The sequence below is a fragment of the Mytilus galloprovincialis genome, chromosome 1, assembly GCF_965363235.1.
Source record: "Mytilus galloprovincialis chromosome 1, xbMytGall1.hap1.1, whole genome shotgun sequence".
Lineage (NCBI taxonomy): Eukaryota > Metazoa > Mollusca > Bivalvia > Mytilida > Mytilidae > Mytilus > Mytilus galloprovincialis.
This window is the reverse complement of record NC_134838.1, coordinates 32,350,643-32,365,807: the sequence shown is the minus strand read 5'-3', so window position 1 is coordinate 32,365,807 and position 15,165 is coordinate 32,350,643. Positions and strand designations below refer to the sequence as shown.

Here is a 15,165-nt window from a genome sequence, read left to right as displayed (position 1 = left end):
TACACACCTAGCAACCTTAACTGTTCCTGCGGTTTGTGGGCATTGTTCTATGGAGGGTATTACTGAAAAAAATGGGAGAGGAATACAAGAACGTGTCTAGGGTTCATCTATGAAGATTAAAGTAGTGACTACGAAACTGTTTTCTTAAAGTCTGGTTTACTTTCTTTAAATAAAAAAAATGACGTCTACGAATGAAGTTAAGTTTAGCATCTTTAAATAAAACGACGTCTAAGAATGATGGATATAGGAACTCTTAAAATCTTACACACCAGAGTATTTCCAAGATATCATTAATCAGTTTAAAAATGCATCTTACTCTTTGAGAAAGCAACAAACTGTTGAAGTACCACATGTGAGAACAAAACAGTTTAGTCTTCTTTCATTATGGTATCATGCTGGAGCTGTATTATTAAATTACGGTTGCCTGACGCGATTCGTACATAGACGAACCTCAGCCAGTTTAAAATAAAAAAAAGAAGATGTGGTATGATTGCCAATGAGACAACTGTCCACAAGAGACCAAAATGACACATACATTAACAATTCGTCGTGTGAATATTATAATGTTATAAGTCCATTTTACAGTGGAAATGAGTTATGGGTGTCAATAGGTTCGTGCTGCAATGTTTTATCTCCCTATATATTTAACCAGGCTTAATTATCTTCAAATTTGCCTAAAACAGTAGTATTAAAATGATATATCTCCAAATACAATGTTGTATTCAGAATTATAGTGATCTAAGTACAAACCAATGAAATTGACGGATTCTGGGTCACATGACAAAAGTTTACCAATGGAGATAGTATGAAATGAGGGCATTATAATTTAATAGGACTTTATGGCACTTTCATACATAAATATAGTCTTTACATGTTGTTAATATTATTGACAAAATATAGAAATTTTCAAATGGTCCAAGTGACAGCTTTTTAATGAATAATAGCAAAAAATATACATTTTGTTTAGCTGAAACATATACAGTTCCCTTTCATATCATGTCATGAACTTAATGTCCAACTGTTATGATGATGTGCTAATTATGATTTGTTTATAAATCAGCATCCTATAAGGAGTAAAGGTGCCATTTTTGTAATTCTTTAGTTTTATATTCATAAAGTCATTGTCTAATTATTGTGTGTCATTTTATTACTGTCCTTTTAGAAAAAGAATGTCCAATGACACTACATGCCCGCCAATGATCTGTATTTAAAATGACTAACAGTTTGTTCAGACACAGACCCATTACAGACTTAACCTTAAGATCATATCAAATTAATTTTTACATTCTTATCCCCATCCGTTCCAACCAATTAGGTTTTTTATGTATTTTTACAAAGTTCTTTGGAATCTGTAATAAAAATACGTAAAAATAAAATATAGGAGTCCAACTCAACCCAATATTTTCAATTTAGGTGGATGAGAATCTATCAATTAACTTGATCTGGCCTTACCCTAACTTTGGGTCTTTAGCATTGACTTTTTATTACAAAAGACAAAGTCAATAAGTCTTGACTTATTACGACCCAAGCATCAACTTTGCATCAAACAGTCCACATCATAAGCTATCTATGTACAAAGCTGCTTGATGATATCATAACTCTTATATCAAAAACTTAAACCTGAAACTTAACCTGGTTTTTTAACATTGAAATTATATTAAGAAAGACAAAGTCAACGTGTACCTTAACCTTGCAAGGACAGACGCATAGACAGAAGAACTATACGTCCAGTTTGCCTTGCAGGCATAGCTATATAGTTCAAAGAAAACATAAGACACTATTTTAACCAACAAGATTGTGTATGGCCTTTGTTTCTACTGCCGATTTTATTCAATTTTAATGGCATATACATTGCCCAGTAATAATATTATAATGTTTTATGTCCAATATCATTTTAATTCTTTCAACTTTACTTATCACAAGATTAAAATGTACTATCTCCAAACTTGAAATATGAAATTGCCGAAATAATATATACTTGATCAGATTTCTGAAAAGGACAATTTAATCAGATGTGTTGGAACTAGTATTACGCATACTTTTTGCATAGCTCTTGTTTTATATGACTGGATATCAGACTGTCCAACTTTAAATGCCATTTTCTCAGTTTTAGAAAAAGGGGACATAAAACATTATAATATTCACACGACGAATTATAGGTCACCGTACGGCCTTAAACAATGAGCAAAGCCCATACCGCATAGTCAGCTATCAGACGCTTCTTAATATAATACAGCATTAACAAATACGGACTAAAAGTATGATAAACAAACATATTTTCAACTCATGCAGATGTGGCTTCTGCAGATCTTAATTATTGAATTGTTATGTTGAGATTTCAATGCAGCTTGAAGTACTTAACTTGTCACAGTTTGTTTTATTCATTCCGTCTGCTTTGTAATCTGTTTAGTCACGACTTGGCTTGTTTGTGCTATAGCTTTATATATATGAACATTTTGATGGAAACATAAATGTGTCAGTTCCTTCCGTGCAATACATTATTGTCCTGCCTGAATCAATACAATGTTAAAAGAAAAGCGAAGTCGAAACTAAATTAATTGATAATGACATGGCAAACAACAGTACACACAACACAACATAAAAAACTAAAGAATGAGCAACACGAACCCCCCAAAATACCTTAAGTATTTTTGGTGGCTCCGGAAGGGTAAGCAGATCCTACTCCACTTGTGCGGCACCTATGCATCTTGCTGCTCATTTTAGTACAAACCCGGTGATAAGTCTAATTCGATAGGTAACATTCAGGGCAAAAAGAGGACGGGGTTATGATAGCAACAATTGGAACATATACATTGTATGTCGTCATCTGGGAAACAGATATCCCATAAAGATCAACTTACTCGTGATGGTGTCCGTAAAATTTAAGAAGGGATGATTTTAACTTCACCAGTTGGAACCCTTGGATAAATAGCTTCCCTGTGAGCATCAACGCTCTATCAAGGAAATCATGATAGAAAATACAAGCCCTGGAATATCGTATCAACTGGGAAATATATATATACTCCAAATGCATGCAGGCGCTTCTGGTAAGTTGCTTCATAGAAAGGGAAAGTTCACAATTCGGAAGTTGAAATGTTCACTTTGATCGTAAAGCTTTTTTTCAACCGACCCCCATTACCTTTTTAGGATGTAAGTTAAACAAATGTAATAAAAACAATAAAAGAAAAACGTTTTTTCTATATACTTTAATAAAGCACTATAAAATAAAAAATGACAAGTCATTTGCACTTTGTGTATACAATGTACTGATAGATATATTAAAAAATCATTTGTTTATATTTGTTCAAAAAGTATGTATATTCAGGATAGCACTACAGATTAAAAAAAATAAACAATCTTCTAAACTTCAGTTTCTTTTCCAATTGGAGACTGACGCAACTGAGAACTTTGTCTGTTTTGGAGTTTAGTCTTTTTCTGTTGACCTAAGACAATATGTCTGAGTTCCTGTGCAGCACTATGGTCTTCATAACGGAATGTTTCTTTTAAAACGATTTCGGTACTTGCAGACGACAAACATGTACCTACAAATTCCCAGCATGCTCTCTTCAAATCAGCAATGTCGAATTCAATAGCACAACAAAGAAGTCCAACAACAATAGAAGCATCCATGGTAACTGATCCACAGTGCAAAAACAGCAAAAATAAACGGAACACTTCGATGTCGTAACTGTCAATTATTAAGGTAGTCTTTGGGCTACTCTCGGTTTTCTTCTCATCTTTTGATTTCTTCAACTTTTTCTTTATATTCATGCATTCCTGCGACATCTTTACAAACATGTCACAAAAAACTCTACTTCTTATTCCAAGAATCGACTTTAATCCATACACTGGAATTCTCTGTGGTCCAACAAGAAACATGACGTCACATAAGTCCGGCATGGACAGAATATAGCGAATATTATCAACCACAGCTTGTATCTTTGTAACTTTCATCGAATCATCGGTTGACTGTATGTCATCCATATCATCTAAATCGTCACTATCGTCGTCTGACGAATCATCGTCTGCTTCATGAGATGAGAAATCTGAATCGTCTGATAAATCATCAACCATTTGAGCTGTAACTGCTTTCTTCTTTTCTTGGTTTTCGTCGGAGACATAAACAGGAGAATCATATCCAGATGAAACATCATCATCGCTGTCGTCAAGGTTCAGCAACAAAACCTTTTCTCCAAGCTTAGACTTGGGAGTACTAGTAAATAAAGCCATATTGATATTATAAAAGCGTGAGTAGTCGACTGTTGAAATTGAATAGTTTTGAAATATCTACTATTTGGAACTTATATATTTACAAAAGTCACCTGTATTTTTGACATTTTGAGTTTTGATGTGTCAAGTGACATATAGAGACCAACTTTTGTCGAAGACTGCATACTGAACTCTTTAATGTCGGCTTGGGGTAATCAGCATGTCAAATAAAACTTCATGTCACGTGATTGAATTGTTAATTATGATTAATCACCGTTTTCACCGGTAATGAGGGAAAACTTTAAAAAAAAAAATAATTTAAATACAAGTTAGTAGATTTATGGTAAACAAAAACAATAAAAAAAGGATTGATTTCTATTGCCATTTTTTTTTAGGAATGAGAGTTGTGTTCCGTTAAAAAAAATTTTTTTTAAGAATTCAAAATAGGTCTTTCGTTTTAGTTAAAACGATATGTTATTTTTCCAGAGTTCACAGGTAAAAAATAAACAATAAAAACATATGGCTTTGATAACAAGAAAACGTATATACATACAAGATGATCAAAATTATAAATCAAATGTACAAAAAGGGTTTCAGGATAATGTCCTATTAGAAATAAAATATAAATGAACATCTTTATAAAGCGGTATAAATATCGACACTACGTTGTACTGGACCAATCCTTGCTAGACACATTATTCTGTCTCCTAGCCGACCAGTTTTTGCTCTTACTCCTAATGCACCGTGCTTGGCGAATAAGGTCCACATACAAATTTTTGAAGTCTTTGGTTTGGCCTAGCTGAGAATCAAACCCTGGATCCTGCTAACATGTTTAACCCCGCCACATTATGTATGTATGTGCCTGTCCCAAGTCAGGAGCCTGTAATTCAGTGGTTGTCGTTTGTTTATGTGTTAAATATTTGTTTTTCGTTCATTTTTTGTACATAAATGAGGCCGTTAGTTTTCTCGTTTGATTTTTTTCCATTGTCATTTCGGGGCCTTTTATAGCTGACTATGCGGTATGGGATTTGCACATTGTTGAAGGCCGTATAGATTTTATCGACTTTTGTAATAAAGATATATATTGATATATTATTTAAACCACTATGGCCCAAATTTTTGAAATGATAAAACAAAATTAAAAACATCATACAATTCAAATATTCACTTTTAAATTGTAGTCAATAGCTCTTTAAAATGCAATATTGACCACTGTTTTATGATGACGGTTTGTTATGTTTTTTTGTTATGATGGTGGTGGTAGTGAGAGAGAGGGAAAATAGAGGGGGTAACTGGGGTCGCAAAGTCGTCTTTAAATTTTATGAATTCAGACGTTTCCGCATTTTTTTGTCCACACTTTCCGAAGTTTCACACTCAGTGCACCGAGACGGAGAGATATTTTATTGTAAGCGTCAGTCCGTTCGTAAACACGTTGCGCACGATGTTCCTACCACACGACGTTACACCACCACGTCGATGTCAAAGAGAGTTTCCTGATACTTTTGACGTACATTTCTTCAATTTGTAAGTTTCATTTGCTTTTTTTATGTAGTTGGTTGATTCTAAATCTGTCTCTATTAATTTTGTGATGTCTATTTACCATGAATTTATTAAACTCAAGTTGTGGAAATCGATTAAATAATTTTTACCCTTAATTCACCTTAAAATGTTTTATTATCGTAAATTTTTAATGAACTTGAAGGAAGGAAAAATGGGACAGAAGTATACGGTTTCAATAAATGAATTATAACAAAAAACTTTAACCGCAGGCTGCTAAAATTGCATGGTGCATATCATCTGTCATTGTAAATTTTTCATATCTTGATTCAACACTAATACAAATATATCCGACACTCTGCAAGTAAATGAAAACATATTTACCCTTGATTAATTTGAATTGAATTGTCGAAATACAACCATTAAATAAAATTACTTTAACCCGATCTTGAAAATTATTTTCCCAGTCATTTGAAGTTGCTTGCTTTTAAAATGTACTAATCTTCTCCTGAATCGCCCGTATAATACGAGGTTGCATTAATTCAATGAAACTGTTTTTGTCGCTGTTTCCGATAAGTCTTTCAGTTACCTCCGTTTCATGCACAACATGCACCGTGGGTTTTTTTTCGACAACCAGCATTTTTTTTCACCACGCGATTCGTTTTAAGTATCAAGAATATACATTGGAACAAATTTTGCACATGTAACGTCGAAAAAAAAGGGTTTGTTTGGATTTTTCGACGTTTTCCGACGTTTGGACAAAATGGCTACCGTTTTGTAATGTTTCGTAACATTTTATTCCTGTAAGACCCAAACATGCAGTTAATAAAAAAAGAATCTAGACTTTATGTACTTTTCGTGTATCTAACTTTTGTTTTGGTAAATTATAAATTACTTATTGAAATATCAGGTAAAAAACCCGCATTAATTGCTTGGACAAATGAAATATCAACTTGGACAAAATTGCTACCGCTTGAAAAACGACTGTGTAGAGATGGTTTTATAGAATCTACAATTTTTGAACTCACGAACAATGAGGCAAATGTTTGTTCTTCCGGTAGATGTTATAATTATCTCACATTTTGTAGACATTTTTTAGCTATGTCTACTTATAAAACTACCTTTCAGCCGTTCAGTCAACAAAAAACGTCATTGGACATATTTCTAATTCCAGTTTAATATGCAGCCTCCGAGTCAAACGAAATTCGACAAAAGAACGGCTTTAATTTAACCGAGAACTGACACACTTCGTTGCTTCTGCCAAGTTTCGGGAAGATCAGAGAATAAGAAATAGGTTCACTATACATAAGAGATAAAACAGTTGTTCAAAAATGTAACGTTGGACATCCGTTTTTTTCACAAAGCTTTGTTGTATTAATCCTCAAATATAATAGATATTACTAAGCATATGACCAAGAGCTATATGAAAATAAAGGAAAACATATACTGAATTAGTTTTTATAGTGGTTAGTGTTTATTAACATTTTATTTTGTTTTGCGGAGGAAATTTCGAAGATTCTGTTTTAAATCATAGGGGTTGTAGGAACAGCGTGCGTGACGTTAAAACCTTATACATGGTCGCTGCTCCTCTCAGACGCTCCCGACTGAAATATAAATATAAATACTTTGTTTGTTAATTTGTATTATTGTCATTTTGATTTCACAATATTGCAGGAGTGTTATATTACTGCAGCTTATGCCACTTTATTTTTTGCTGAAATTGAGAGCTTTATTTATCTTTTCATCTGTCGGTAGCACAATGACAATGTAAGAAGTTTGTCCTACCACTTTCATATTAACCATGCAGGATTGTAAGTTTTCATGTGAAGATTACTTTGTTATACAACCGTATTGATTTGATTTATTTTGTAAGATGATGTGAAGTGTGATTTGTTACAATTATAACTTGCACCTCATGGAAGACTCGTTTTATATATGTATGGTGATACCTATTCTTTATTGCATTGAAAGTCCTATTAATATATATTCATTGTAAAGATCAAACATACAACTGTTACATCACGTCCTTAATGTGTACTATCTAAGACCAATATAGATCTATTGCACAATACCAAGGTGGTGGGAGACCTTTCTGTACGCAATAATAATCTGTATAAGGAAGTTATGTAACACTTCTTTTCTTTTTTTCTTCTTCCGAAAACGAACTTTGCGACATATGTTTCGTATGTTTTCTTATTGATTTGTTTTCCTTGTACTTATTTTTGATATACGACCTATCAAATTTGTTAACATAGACAACACTTGGAACTTGTTGAATCATCAAAACTAATGCTAAAAGAAGGCTAGCTAGTGTTATTGTACAGATCCTGTGTATATCAATCGAAGTATTTTCGGCGAAAGGTGCATGGAAACAGGATTTGCATCTTATAAAAATATACGAAGTGAGAATATTTTTCTTTAAAACAATTATAAAACAGACCATGAAGAACCAATAAAATCATGATTTTTCGAATTGGGTATACATCTATCTGATGGAAATGCAAATACTGTTTCCACCTTTTGTGGTAATTTTCTGTTCATCTATTGTTTTGGGGTAAACAAGCATATTGAGGTGATTTTTTTTCTCAACTATTTGTACTGAAAATTTATATTTAACGCGAAAAAAGCATGAGATTTTTCATTTTTAACAATCAATGGGGTACGCTTTTCACGCCCACGATGAGCTATCGCTTCCTCTAGTTGTAAAACCTGAGGCCCTGTTTTTTTCTCTGTCTATTGATGTCTATTCCACATTAGCAAAAGCCGTACTCAATCAAGAACAACCCATGAAAATATTTATTTCTTTTTGTCCAAATTTAGTCCCTCGTTGTGTTCTTTTGAACACTCGTAGATATCATTCAGCTGCTCATCTTTTACACTATTACATTGCCTTCCCGTAGGACAGTCACAAACCTGAAACTAAAGATTCGGAACAGTATTACTATGAAAATGTTTTCCGATAATCTTAATTGTTCATGTATACTACTCAAAAAGCAGACATAGTCCCATATTTTGTAACTAGCGGTTTATATATATACGGTATAGGCTGTGCCTCGGTAACAGACGAGGCGGTGGTTTGGCTGCCGAGTGAGGACCCCATATAAATGTGTAAAAAATGTAATATTAGGGTTCGAAATATATTTATCCGTTTTTTTGTATCATATTTACCATATCCTTGCCAACAATTTTTTACCATCAAACATGTCAGCAGGTTTTCTAGGAAGTGCAAACTTGGTTAAAACGACTCTAATTAAAAGATTTCTGAAACTGTTATCGCCTAGATACTTTCTATCATTATAATTTCCAACATAAAAGAGGGACGAAAGATACCAAAGGGACAGTCAAACTCATAAATCGAAAATAACCTGACAACGCCATGGCTAAAAATGAAAAGGACAAACAGACAAACAATAGTACATATGACGCAACATAGAAAACTAAAGATTAAGCAACACGAACGCCACCAAAAACTGGTGATCTCAGGTGCTCCGGAAGGGTAAGCAGATCCTGCTCCACATGTGGCACCCGTCGTGTTGCTTATGTGATAACAAATCCGGTAAATAGTCTAATTCGGTAGGTCACATTCATGAAAGGGAATTGTAGTTACGACGTAAGAAACATATCCGATATCATTTGTGAAACGGTTATTCCAAAACGGTCAACCAACTCGTGATGGCGTCCGTAAAATTACGAAGAGATGATTTCAACTTCACCATTTGGAACTCTTGGTTTAATAGCTTCCTTGTGAGCAGCAACCCTCTATCAAGAAAATCATGATAGGAAATGCAAGCACGGGAATATCGTATCAATTGGGAGATATATACCCCGTATGCAGGTGCTGCTGGAATGTTGATACTTTAATAGAAATGGAAAGTTCTTAATTGGAAAGATGAAACCATCTCTTTTGTAGTAAAGATTTCTTTTCAACCGACCCTCATTGTCAATTTCTAGATGTAATTCAAGATATGAGGCTGACTTAACTGTATCTGTAGTATCATTAGATGGGATAGATGCGTTCAACATAGTTACCAAATTTTGAATTATTAATAAACAACAACGCTACTAAAAATAGTCACGTTTATATTTTTGGTCGGTTTCGTGATACTCAGTATTTGTATATAATTTCTGTGTCATGTTTCGTAAACTGATGTTTGTCTTTTCGTAGTTTGCATATTCTTGTCGTGGTTTTCGCGGCATATCTTCGACTTGAGAATTTTTGTTATCTTTTTGATATCTTCCGCCTCTATTTTTCACCTACAGTAAGCTTGAACTCTCACTCTCGAAACGATTTCTGAAGTAGCGAATACATTGTGACCCTGTTTTCTAAAGTGATGTTTATCTTTCGAGTTAAGAATGTGGTTACCCAGGGGCGGATCAAGCCATTTTAAAAAGGAGGGTTCCGGGCCAACCCAGGATAAAGGGGGAGAGGGGGGAACCTCCGACCCCCCCCCCCCCTTGGATCCGTCACTGTCATCCTTCTTTAATCTGAACTGTGCAGATTTATTTTCGAGTGTTTTTATTCAAATATATATATATATATATGGTCTAAATATGCGAAATGTTAGGTTGTGCGCTCGTAAATCTGGTTTATCCAAACTTAATTGCCGTGTGCCTGTACCAAGGCAGGCTACCGTGACTATTTCCCACAATTTTTTTTTCTATTATCAAATAAACGACACATTACCTACCAGGCTTGGCTGTGTCTTAATGAAACTAGCACAGTCAAAATTAAGCCCGTCTTCAGATTTGTTTTAGATAGAAGTCCAGGTGATCATAGTTCCTTGGAGAGAAGTCCGTACATGTATATCACTGCTATGGTGAAACTTTGGACTGGAGAAAGTCATGAACAAGACGGAAACACAGTTTAAAGAACTTTGAAAGGTGAAAATGAGACCTATGGTTTGTTAAGTGAAAGCCTGCAGGAATATAATGATGTCGAGTCAATCAGTCTTTATTTTCAAACTTATATATTGAATGCTTAAAAAAGAATGTAAATTAACTCTTCATATAGATACCAAGATTAAAATTGTATACACCAGACGCGTTTCGTCCTGAAAAGACTCATCAGTGACGCTCGAATCAAAAAAGTTAAAAAGGCCAACTAAAGTTGAAGAGCATTGAGGACGCAATATTCAAAGTAAATTAATCTATTCCTGGGGAAGAAAATCCTAAGAGTTTCGAAAGAATTGTAGTTTACCAATATTTATTTATAATTATGACCATATCAATGTTAATACAGGTCAAGCAATGTAAGTGGGATATAGAGGACACTTATTTTAATATTCATTTGATCCTCCTTGTTGCATCGAACCGAATAATTCTCAAATAAACAACATCGCTACTTTTAAGATTTTGAAAAAAGTAGCGATTGAATTAAAGGTGTTAGCTAGTTATCAAAAGAAAACCAATGCGCACACCTCAAAACGGTGGCAATGTACTGGAATAAGATATAAACAAAACAAAAAGAACTGGGCTAATGTGACTTCGGAGGGACATACAATTACGATAAGAAAAAGACTTTTAGAATGTTTATTATCAAACTGTTGAAACTTTATTATATACGATCTAAAGCAATCTCTCAGAGGCTGAAGACACCAAAGGGACATTCACATCTCATAATTTAAAGAGAAACTGACCGTTCCATAGCCAAAAGTCGACGAAATAACACCGGCAAACACATATATATAAAAAAAAACTAAAGACTGAGCAACACCACCTCCCCCCCCCCCCCCCCCCCCCAAGAAAAAAAATTAGGACATCTCAGATACTGCGGAAGGGTAAGCTGGTCTTACTTTGTTTTTCGATGTACTCTTTCAATAAAGGAAGTTTTTCTTTTAGTACAAAGTGTAACATTTCAAAATTGAAGAAAATAGAGAAAAATCCGCGTGCTCGATGTTACCTATATAAGCATGGTGGATTTGAAAGAAGTATTCTGGCATTTTATATAAAACTGTATAGAAAAGATTATGTTATATACAACGTGCCATTAATAACAAGGTTTTACATACAATGTGTAAGAAATACATCCCGATCGAGGTCATTGATATCAAGTATCTAGAGTTGTAGGATTTTTGTTTTAATGCATTTTCTAAGAAAATGTCGATTGGCTTAAACAATTTAAAAAATAGTACCTCAAAATGGAGCCTCCTCATTAAATGCAAACAGGAAGATATCAGCATACTCATTAGCAGGAGAAGATGGATTGACCCTATTTTACGTTACTAAGAGCCCTGAAGAACTTACAAAAACAGCAATGTTCTGGACCCCTGAGGGAAAGAGACACAGAGGATGAACTAAAATAACATGGCGGCGCACAGTTGAGTCTGTGATGGCAAATTTCCAACATACTTGGGGGAGCATGAAGAAGATGGCACAAAACAGACAGATGTGAAAAAACTTCGTTGTTGCCCCACACGCCAATGGGCGTAATGGGCAGTAAGTAAGTAAGTACCCTAAAATGTATAAAAGTATCTAATCATACCTTTGGAGAGATTATACTAGATCTTTCCTGGTGATCAATGCATTTATATCCCGTATGACTAGCCATCATTCTTCCATTGTCAGTAACCTGACACTGAAAACGAAGAAAGAAGACAAAAAATTATGTTTATTGTGAATTACAATTGAAACTTGTTTTGTCGCACACGGTTGTGTCGAAAACTCGGATGAGTCGAAATAATTGCTAAGCCCCGTAAAATTCCCGTATCATAAATGCAAATCTACCTCTGATGAGTGGAACTCGGTTAATTCATATTCGGTTTAGTCGAGTAAACTTTATAGCCTCGTCGATATACAAATATAAATGTAAACCCCGATGTCTCGAAGTTAATTCATTATTATGAGGGACCAAAACTAAAGAGATTGGATACACGCTCATAAAGTGTCATATTAAAAAGGCTGTTCAAAGTATCTTGATAACACAAATCCCATACCGTATTTCATGGATTCCAAATTTAGTTGAATACTTTTGTCCGGTCCTTTCGACCTCGACATTACGAGGTTCGACTGTATTGATATGTTAAAAGAAAAAGAGAAAAGAGAAAAATTTATACAAAGCAATACAATGAGCAATATTACCATTTAAAATAAAATATTTTGGCGAATATTGCTATATATTGTCAGTAATAAATAGGGGGAACATTTTTTTCTTCTTCAAATTCTACATGTATGCGATTGAAGGTCTTGAAGAAGTTTATGTCAAAGATTTACAATATTTCATAGAGGTTTGATAAAAAATATTGATTGTTCAGAAAATCTTATCCCAGACTGTTTGATAAATGCTAACGACAAAAAAACTGACTCCATTCATCAAAAAAAATACCGAAAAAATGAAAATAATTTCATTTCAAAATTGTGTCCCTTAAAAATAGAATCAACTTCTGCAGTAGTTTAATGGTTTAAAAGGTTTATTGATGTCGATGCGACAATATCTAAGTATCTACAGCATATATTATAAGCTCATGTATAACTGAAGAAAATAGAGAAAATTAAAAGCATAATTATTTCAACATTTTGCCGTTCAGACATCATCTCCAAAGGGCGACCTACATTTGACAAGCATTATGTTTACAAGAAGACTGACCGTCTTATAATTATAAAAAAAATCTCTGCAAAACGTCTTAAAGTTGTAAGAAGGTTTGTTATAGTTATTGACGCCTAAAAACACTTTAGCCGAATATTTAAGGATTCGGATAAATGAGAACAAAAATTCGTACGGATTCCGCGGAATCCAGTGTCTCGCCTACTTTTGCTGTTAAGCTTCCAAGTTTAGTAAAAATCCAGGATAGTTTATGAATCTAATAAATGTTTTATAAACTTTAACTTCAGGCTGTATGTAATGTTAACTGGAAGAAAAACTAAGTCCATTTATAAGTAAAATACGGAAGAAGTGGAATTTTCTTTTACAAAATATACTTCTGAATAATATCTTATGATCAGAAACAAGCTTTTGTCCGAGTTTGGTAGAAATCCGGGATAGTTTTTAAAAAGAACATTATAAAAATTTTAAAAACTTAAACCACAGAGTGAATGTTTTGTTTCTGGCAAAAAAACAAAGTCCATGATTTATAAGTAAAATACGGAAAAGTGGATATTCATTTTTACAAAATTTTCTTCTTGATACTATTTTATGATCATAGACAAGCTGCTGTTCAAGTTTGGTACAAATCATGGATAGTTTATGAAAGTTATTAAAAACTTTAACCACAGAGTGAATGTAATGTTTCCTCGCAGAAAAACTAAGTCCATTTATAAGTAAAATACGGAAAAAATAGAATTTTATTTTTACAAAATTTACTTCTGGATACTTTCTTATGATAATAAACAAGCTTCTGTCCAAGTTTGGTAGAAATCCAGTATAGTTTTTAAAAGAAAATTATTAAAATTTCAAAAACTTTAACCACAGAGTGAATATTTGTGGACGCCGACGACGAATGTAGGATCGCTTAGTCTCGCTTTTTCGACTAAAGTCGAAGGCTCGACAAAAACGTTTGTCCAAATTAACTTCAATAATGGTTTGACATAGTTATTGTTATCTAAAACCTGTTACATTTCTTTTTATTTCATGTTAACTGCAAACACAAAACTAAGTTCATGTAAAAGTGGAAATCGAAGAAAAGAATTGAAAATTCAATATTTTCAAAATTTCATTTGGGTTTTAAACTAGAATTTCCTCGATTAATCTAAAAGATCTTTTTATGCAGATGATAGTTTTTTTTTGTGTTTCACTTACCAGACGAAAACATTCACTATCATGAGTGTTTTATTCTCATATCAAGATGATAAATGTAAATATTCCGAATTTGTAAATTTTATAATCCCTTTTTTTTATTCACTATTTTGGGGATGGGGTAGATTGATTGAAAAAAATCGCGAAATGAAATATGGTCATTTATTTACTGAATCAAAACATTAAATGTTTAATCAAAACTGAAAATAAAAGTCATATAGTGAAAATCAACTTACAAAATTGTTTACAGAAATAGAAGAAGTCACAAAAGTCAGTAGAAGAAAACAACACACCGTCAACTTCATTTCGGATATATCATTCATACAACAGTTGACAGAATGAACCTAGCTACTTATCTTGTTTATTATATACATGAATATCTATATAGGCCATCAGATGAAATCTAAGTGCTGCAAATAATTCACCATTAATCTATAATAATAAACGGACACAATATCATTATCATGGTAACATATGTTCAAACTGAAACTTTACAAAGATTCCAAATTTTTCAATGTTTCGATTTTCAGTGACAGTATTCATCCTTTTATGTCAAAGGATATTAATTAAGGCCGATCTATTGAAACTTACAAAGATGTTACAGCAACCAATAAATAACAACTGACGTCAGAGGTAACATTGGAAGGTTAATATTTTTTCAGTATCAATTTTAAGTTCATTTTGGTGTTGCATTTTTTTCTTCGATTTGTTGATGTTATCATTTATAATAT

The 15,165-nt window shown here is 33.3% G+C and overlaps 1 long non-coding RNA gene across 1 annotated transcript; it reads right to left on the bottom strand.

The window, feature by feature from the left end:
- Positions 1-8,488: 8,488 nt before the first annotated feature.
- Positions 8,489-14,818, bottom strand: LOC143071634 (uncharacterized). The gene is made up of 3 exons (XR_012976936.1): positions 14,671-14,818; positions 12,188-12,280; positions 8,489-8,625 (listed from the first exon to the last, which is right to left on the bottom strand). It is a non-coding gene; the product is annotated as an uncharacterized LOC143071634 (long non-coding RNA).
- Positions 14,819-15,165: the final 347 nt, after the last annotated feature.